The following is an 8,785-nucleotide window of genomic DNA, read 5'->3' as shown; positions in this document are numbered from 1 at the left end:
AAGCTTTTAACGCTTCTTTATTTGAACTCTGTGTTTTGAAATTTCACTGTGATGTGCCTTGGTGAGGATTTTTCTTCATCCCTTGCTATATTAGTTTGCTACAGCTATCATAACAAAACATCACAGACTGGTGGCTGAAGCAACAGAGATTTATTTTCTCATAATTCTGGAAGCTAGCAGTCCAAAATCAAAGTGACAACATTTTTTGTTTTTTTGTTTTTTTTTTTTTTTTTTGTCTTTCTCCTTGGTTTATAGATGGCTACTTTTCACTGTGGTCTCACATGGTCTTTTCTCTATGCAAGTGTGCTCCTGCTGTCTCTTTGTGTGTCCAAATTTCTTTTTCTTATAAGGACACCGTGGGTCAAATTCAATTAGGCCCACACTCAATGACCTTACTTTAACTTAGTCACCTTGTAACATTTTTTTGTTTCCAAATACAATGACATTCTGAGGTACAGTGGATTAAGGCTTTGACATATAAAGTTTGGAGGGCCACAAATTAGCCCATACTAGTTGGGCAGTAGTTCTTTTAGTTCTTCAAATTATTTTTAGGTTACACTCATTCATTTTCTCTTTTCTTTCTTTCTGAAATTCTTATTGTATGGATGCCAGAGACCTTAACTGATCTTCTAATTCCCTAATATTTTTTTCCAACTTTCCTCATTTTTTAAAATTCTTTTTTCTAGTAGAGTTCTTCGATTTTATTTTTATATATTCATTTGATTCTCATATTATAGTTTTACTTTCTAAGAGATGTTTTATCTGTTTATCCTATTTTTAAAAACTTGCCTTGTTTTACTTAGTTTAAAACTTCACTTATCTCTAAAATACCATGGAATACTAGGATACAACAACAACAACAACAACAACGAAACAAAACATTTAATTTGTTCTTTTCATTTTCTCTTTTTCCTCTCTCATGTTATATCTTAGAGTTTTGCTCCATTGATTGGTGATTTTTGGCTGTTATATTTAAGACTGATACACCTTACTGCTGATTGGAAACATTTATCTAGGGTAAGTCTTAACAACTGGTTGATTTTATTGTTTGATACTCTTTTGTTGGGAAAGCCCAAACTGTATTATTTTTTTGAGGCTTATTTTCTTCAAAGATAAATTCTTTATTTTCTTGCATATGGGATCTAAACCCATATGCCAGCATTCTTAAGATTTTGTGGAATGGGTGACTAGATACTCTATATTAACTAGAGTTGTACTTCACCTCCCTTCTCTGAGTCTTAGACTCCTGCTCTCAGCTCATTGACTAAAGCCAATGGAAATATTTTAATGTAAGAGATGGAAATAACTATAATTTTGAGTACCTGTTTATTATTATAACATTTACGCTGATGTTTATGTTGAGATAAAAATTTTAATGCAAGAAATTAATAGAAAAATGTATTCATGTTTTTATTACCATATCTAGGAAAGTGACTCTACCATGGTGTTTTTCAATCCTGTATGCACTTACTTTTTTTAAAATTAAATTTATTGGGGTGACATTATTTAATAAAATCATATAGGTTTCAAGTGTACAATTTAATAATACATCATATGCATATTACATGATGTGTTCACCATCCAAAGTTAAATTTCCTCCCATCATCAAATCCATCCTGAGCTTCTGGTCAAGATGGTGAACAGTAAACACTGTGCTCACCTAATCCTAAGACCTCATCAAAATTACATCTAAATTATAGAACAATCACCCTTGAGAACCACCTGATGATTAGCTGAACAGAACTTCTGTAACTAAGGATATAAAGAAGCAGCCACATTGAGACTGGTAGGTAGGGCAGTGAAACAAAATAGGCTGATCCCACACCCGTGTGTGGAAGTTAAGCATTGGGATGAATATCTCAACTGCAGAGGCCTGCCCTGAGGAATGAGGAGTCCCAGCTCCATACCAGACTTATCAGCTTAGAACATCAGTATTGAGGAGCATCCACAACATCTGGCAGAGAATTTCAGCAGGGATTCCATTCAGGTGAGATGGAAGTTTGCTGTAGACTCAGCAATTCTAAAAGGGCTTAAACACAGACTCATTCATGCACAAACACTAAACCAAAGCTCCAATGAAGGAACTGAATCTTGGAAAGTGCCAGGGAAATATGAAGAGAGACTGAATTGTCTGGTGTCAGGGCAAGGGCTAGAGGGGCAGCTCTCCATGGGACAGAATTGCTGGTAGGTACCATTGTTCCTTTACTTAGCTCTCCCCACACCTAGCCTGCAGGCACAGGCTGGCACCAAATCTGCATCTCTATCAACATGGTTAATAGTGTTCACCTTACCCTGGTGATTCTCTGAGATCTTGCTCCACCTAGCTTGTACACCAGCTCAAATCTCTTTCGGTGGCCATTCTCAGGCCATGCTGCTCACTTACCTAAAATCTAACAAATCCCCAACAAGCAGCAGCTAAACTTGGTGTGCCCTGTACTACTTGTTAAACAGTTCCAAGTCAGGCATTAGTGGCAGCCATACTTGGTTCCAGGATAGCCTCTCTCAGGCACCTCCAAATCCAGCATAGGTAGCTACCACCCTCAGATAACTATGTAGTACCTAGAAGGTGGATCTAGACAGGGCACAGGCAGCAACTGACATTGGCCTGTATAAGAGCCCATGCCAAGAGGCCAAAGAACTAACACACCAGGTGGCCAGCTTCAGAACATACCAGACCACCACCCAATTAGCTCAGCAAATAACACACCTCAAAGGTAGACTTGGCAGGCACCAGAACACTGCTAAAGTGAATCCCACTCCATGGAGTCAGCACTCCACACAACAGCTTGACTGCTAGTCATGATCAGTCTTTGCATTCAGTCAACCTGGGGGTCAATTTCACTCACTAACATGCCAACAGCAATCAAGGATTCACTACTATAGGAGGGCACACATAACCCACACAAAGGACACCCATGGAGAGCCCAGCTCAGGTGACCAGGGAGATTGCACCCCTGGGACTCACAGGACATCTACAACATAAGGCCTCTCTGCCAAGACTTGGAGATGTAGCAGATTTATCTAATATATAGAAATAAATACAAGGAAATGAGGAGACAAAGAAACATGTTTCAAATAATAGGACAATTGAAAACTCCAGAAAAAGGGCTAAGAGAAATGGAAGCAAGCAATCTACCAAATACAAGTTCAAAACACCGGTTATAAGGATGCTCAATGATCTTAGGGGAAGAATAGATGAAATCAGTGAGGCCTCAAAGAGATAGAAACCATAAAAAAGGATGAATCAGAAATAAAAAAATACAATAACTGAAATGAAGAACACATTAGATGAAATCAACAACAGATTAGATGAAGCTGAGGACTGAATCGGTGATTTGGAAGATAAAGTAGCAGAAATATTCAGTCAGAACAGGAAAATAAATAAATAAACAAATAAATAAATAAAAACGGAGGCTAGTTTATAGGGCCTCTGGGATAACATTAAACATACCAACATTTACGTCATAAATGGAGAAGAGAGAAACCAAGGGATTGTAAACCTGCTTCACTAGTGATAAACAACTTCCGTAACCCGGTGAAGGAAATAGACATAACAGTCCAGAAAGTGCAGAGTCCCAAACAAGATGATCTCAAAGAGGCCCAAACTAAGACACATCTTAATAAAAATGCAAAGGTTTAAGACAAAGAGAAAATCTTAAAAGCAGCAAGAGAAAAGCAGTTAGTTACTATAAGAGAGCTCCCATAAGATTGTCAGCTGACTTCTCAACAGAAACATTGCAGGCCAAAATAAGATTTACACATAATATTCAAAGTGATGAAATGAAAAGACCTACAACCAAGACTACTATACTCAGCAAAGCTATTATTTAGAATGGAAGGACAGATGAAGAGCTTCCCAGACAAGAAAAAGCTAAAGGAGTTCATCACAACCAAACCAGTATTACAAGAAATTTTAGAGGGATTTTTTTTAAGTAATAGAAGAAAGATAAGAAGATAAAAGATATAAATAATAAAATGGCAATAACTACATACCATCAATAATTATTTTAAATGTAAATGGAATAAATGCTCTAATTAAAGACATAAGGTGGCTGAATGGACAAGAAAACCAGAACTTTACATATGCTATCTACAAGAGCCTCACTTCAGATCAAAAGACACACAGATTGAAACTAAAGAGATAAAAAAAGAAATTTCATGAAAATAAAAATAAGAATAGCTGGGGGTAGCTATACTTATATCAGACAAAATAGACTCAAACAAAGAATATAACAAAAGACAAAAAAGAGCATTTCGTAATGTTAAAGGGATCAAATCAACAAGAGAATTAACCTTTGTAAATATTTATGCACCCAACATGGGAGCCCCTTAATATATAAGGCAAATATTGATAAACATAAAGAGAAAGATTGACAGCAATATAGTAATAGTAGGGGTCTTTAACTCTGCACTGGCATCAATAGATAGAGCATCCAGACAAAAATATCAACAAGAAAGTACCGCCTACATTACACATTAGATCAGATCAATTTATTGATATTTTTAGAATAATTCACCCCAAAGCAGAAGAATAAAAATTCTTTTCAAGCATACATGGAATATTTTTCAGGATAGATCACATGTTAAGCAATAAAACAAGTCTCAATAAATTTAAGAAGATGAAATCATATTAAACATCTTCTCTTATCACAATGGTATAAAACTATAAATTATTATCAGAAGAAATCTGAAAAAACACACAAACCTTTGGGAGCTAAATAGCATTTGAGCAAACAATGAATGACTTGATAAAAAAAAAATCAATGAGGAAATCAAAAACTATCTGGAGACAAATGAAAATATAAAACACAATGACTCAAAATCTATGGGACACAGACAAACCAGTTCTAAGATGGAAATTCATAGCAATAAAGGCCTATTTCAAGAAACAAGAAAACATCTTAAAAAATCTATTCTTACTAAAGGAACTAGAAAAAGAACACCAAACAAAGCACAATGTGAGTAGATGAAAGAAAACAAATTTCAGAGCAAAATAAACAAGTCTAAAAAAAAAAAAAAGATAAATGTGATTAATGAAACCAAGAGCTAATTCTTTGAAAAGATAAAGAAAATTGATAAACTCTTAACCAGAGTTATTAATATAAAAATGGAGAGGACCCAAATAAATAAAATCAGAACTGAAGTGACAAGAGACACCACAGAAATACAAATAATTATCAGGAAATACTACAAACAATTATTTGTCAACAAATTGGGCATCCTAGAAGAAATAGATGATTTCCTAGAAACATACTCTTCCAAGACTGAGTCGAGTGGAAACACAAAATCTGAACAAACCAACAATCAATAACCAAAAAACTCCCAACAACCAAATTTCTGGACCAGGTGGCTTCCCAGGTGAATTTTACCAAACATTTAAAGAATTAATACTTATTCTTCTCAAACAATTCAAAAAATTTTAAGAAGAGGGAAGCCTCCCAATCTAATTTTACAAGGCTAACATTTTCCTGATTCTAAAATCAGATCAAGACACTACAAAAAATATAGCACAATATTCCTGTTAAATATAGATGCAAAGTTCCTCAATAAAATATTAACAAATCAAATTAACAACACATTAGAAGATCATACAACATGATCAAATGGGGTTTATTTCTTGGATGCAAAAATGGTTCAATACCCACAAATCAATTAATATAATACAACACACAAACAAAATGAAGGATACAAATTATATAAACAGATTAATAGATACAGAAAAGCATTCAATGAAATTCAAATCCATTTATGATAGAAAATCTCAGCAAAATGGGAATAGAGAAAACATAACTTATCATAATAAAGGTCATATATGACTAACCCATAGCTAACATCATACTCAAAGTGTAAAAACTAAAGGCATTTTTCTTTAGATCAGGAACAAGACAAGGGTATCCACTTTCACTACTTCTATTCAACATGGTATTGAAGTCATAGCCACAGCAATAGACAAGAAAAACAAAAGGCATCCAAATTGGAAAGAAAGCAGTAAAATTGTCATATTTTTGAAGATGATATGATACTTTATAGAGAACCCTAAAGCGTCCACCAAAAAAATGGAACTCATACATGAATTCAGTAAAGTAGCAAGAAATAAAACTAATAGTCAGAAATCTGTTGCATTTTTCTATATTGATAATGAACTATCAAGAGAAATTAAGAAAACAACTCATTTACAATTGCATCAAAAAAAATACCTAGAAATAAATTTAACCAAGGAGGTAAAGACCTCTCTTCAGAAAACTATAAGACATTGAAGAAAGAAATCAGAAATACAAATAAATGAAAGCATATATCATGCTAATGAATAAGAAGAATTAACATTGTTAAAGTGTCCATACCAGTCTATAGACTCAATGCAATTTCTATCAAAATGCCAAAGGCATTCTTCAGAGAACTAGAACAAATAATGCTCAAATTTATATGGGACTACTAAAGACCCTGAAGAACCAAAGCAATCTTGAGAAAGAAAAAGGTTGTAGGTATCACACTACCAGAAATCAAACTATACAAGTTTCTAGCAATCAAAATAACATGGTATTTTCATAAAAACAGACACATAGATCAATCGAACAGAATACAGAGTCCAGAAATAAACTCAGGCCAGTATAATTAATTAACCTTTGAAGAAGGAGGCAAGAATATACAATGGGGTAAAGACAGTTCCTTCAATAAATGGTGTTGAGAAAACTGGACAGAAACATGTTAAAGAATGAAACTGGATCACTTTCTTACATCGCATACAAGAATAAACTCAAAAATAGATTAAAGTACAGCATTGGGAAACAGTCAATAATACTGTAATAACTATGGATGGTGCCAGATGTGTACTAGGTTATTGGTGGGATTCTCTCGTAAGTTACATAAATATTTAACCACTGTGCTGTATGTTTAAAACTAATACTAAATGACAACTAAAATAAAAAAATAAATAAATGAACAAAAAAACAAACAAACTAAAGCCATTCTCATTTTAGAAGTCAGAATTTTTGTTTGTTTGTTTGTTTGTTTATATTTTATATCTGTTGGAATTTATTTCCTGTTCTTTTAATACTGTTTACATAATTTTGCTTAGCAATGAATGGCTCATCTATCTTAATTCATTTGACTTCTGTTTAGTTTTCATCAAAGTAACACTATTCTTGCTTTGCATAGATAGTATCTGATTCTTATATTGTTAACCTCAAATGAGCTTTTTAAGGTGAAGTAAAATAATACATTTTCTGACTTATAATAATGCTATGAAAACTAAAGACTTTAAGGACATAGTTTTTTAATTTTACATAATCTTTAGCCTCAGTTTAATGAGTACTGTAGTATGACAGAAAAGTTATTTAAAAATACACAATATGCTACATATCGTGTGGCTATAACAATAATATCTAGTTGACATTTATTGAAAAGTTACTATTTACAAGGAACATTACATACATTAATTTATTTAATCTAAGTTAATAAAAATATTTAATCTAATCAACCTATGTGGTAGGTACCATTTCAATAATGAGAAAATAAAGGCATAGAAAGATTCAGTACATTGCCATAAGTCATACAAATTTAATAGCACATTCAGGATTTAAACCCAAAGGGTGTAACTCAAGAGACTACGTTCTTAACCACTCTGCTACTACCTAGCTGAAGAGCTTTATAAATGCATAAGTTCATGGAGTAAAACTGATAAGATAAAACATCCAAAAGGTGGCTATGTTTGTTGTATATTGTATTTTATCTTTTTCTTTATTAAGCATTTAATAATTTGATTATGAAAATGTGATTTATACCATTGATAAATTAAAAATTACATATTACCTTTTTATTTAAAAATACATATGTAATACATCTTCATGAATATTTCTTCCTGTATATGTTTATTTTCAGGGATTTGCATTAACTGCTTATAAATATAAATTTATAGATATGGATTTTTATTAATTTATTTGGATTTATTTATCATTAGAATAAATATACCATTTTAATATTAACTAGTCTCTAGCTATTAAAAATTATATAATTTTTCTCTCTCAATGGCCAGTGTGGAAAGTTACAATATGTTTTCAATACTCTTTCATGCCACAAACTGAATGTTCTTAGGCTTTCTGCTCATTTGTCATGGTATAGTAGGATAGGATGGAGTTTTGGGGGTCAACACTCTTGCCACTGTTATTCAACACTCTATTCAAAGTCCTAACCACAGCAATAATATAAGAAAAAGAAATAAAATACATTCAAATTTGAAAGAAAGCAGTAAAACTGTCACTATTTGCAGATTATATGATACTATATCTAGAAAACACTAAGGACTCCACTAAAAAACCTGTTAGAATTGATAAATGAATTCACTAAGTTTGCAGAAAACAAAATCAATAAACAGAAAACTATGGCATTTGTATATATATGTAACAAACTATAAGGAAAAGAAATAAAGAAAATAATCTCATTTACAATTGCATTGAAAAGAATAAATACATAGGAATAAATTTAACTAAGTTGGTAATAGACCTGTACATTGAAAATTATAAGACATTGTTGAAAGAAATTAAAAACAAAGAAAAATGAAAAGATATTTTATGTTCATGACTTGAAAAAATTAATATTGTTAAAATATCCACACAATCCAAAGGCATCTACAAATTCAATACAGATATAATCTACAGATACAATTTCTATTAAAATTCAAATGGAATTTTTCACAGAAATAGACCAAATATTCTAAAATTTGAATGGAACTACAAAAAGCACTGAATAGCCAAAGCAATACTGAGAAAGAAGAATAAAGATGGAGGCA

This window comes from Pteropus medius, unplaced genomic scaffold (genome assembly GCF_902729225.1).
Source record: "Pteropus medius unplaced genomic scaffold, Ma_sr-lr_union100, whole genome shotgun sequence".
Taxonomy (NCBI): Eukaryota; Metazoa; Chordata; class Mammalia; order Chiroptera; family Pteropodidae; genus Pteropus; species Pteropus medius.
This window is presented reverse-complemented; position numbering follows the sequence as displayed.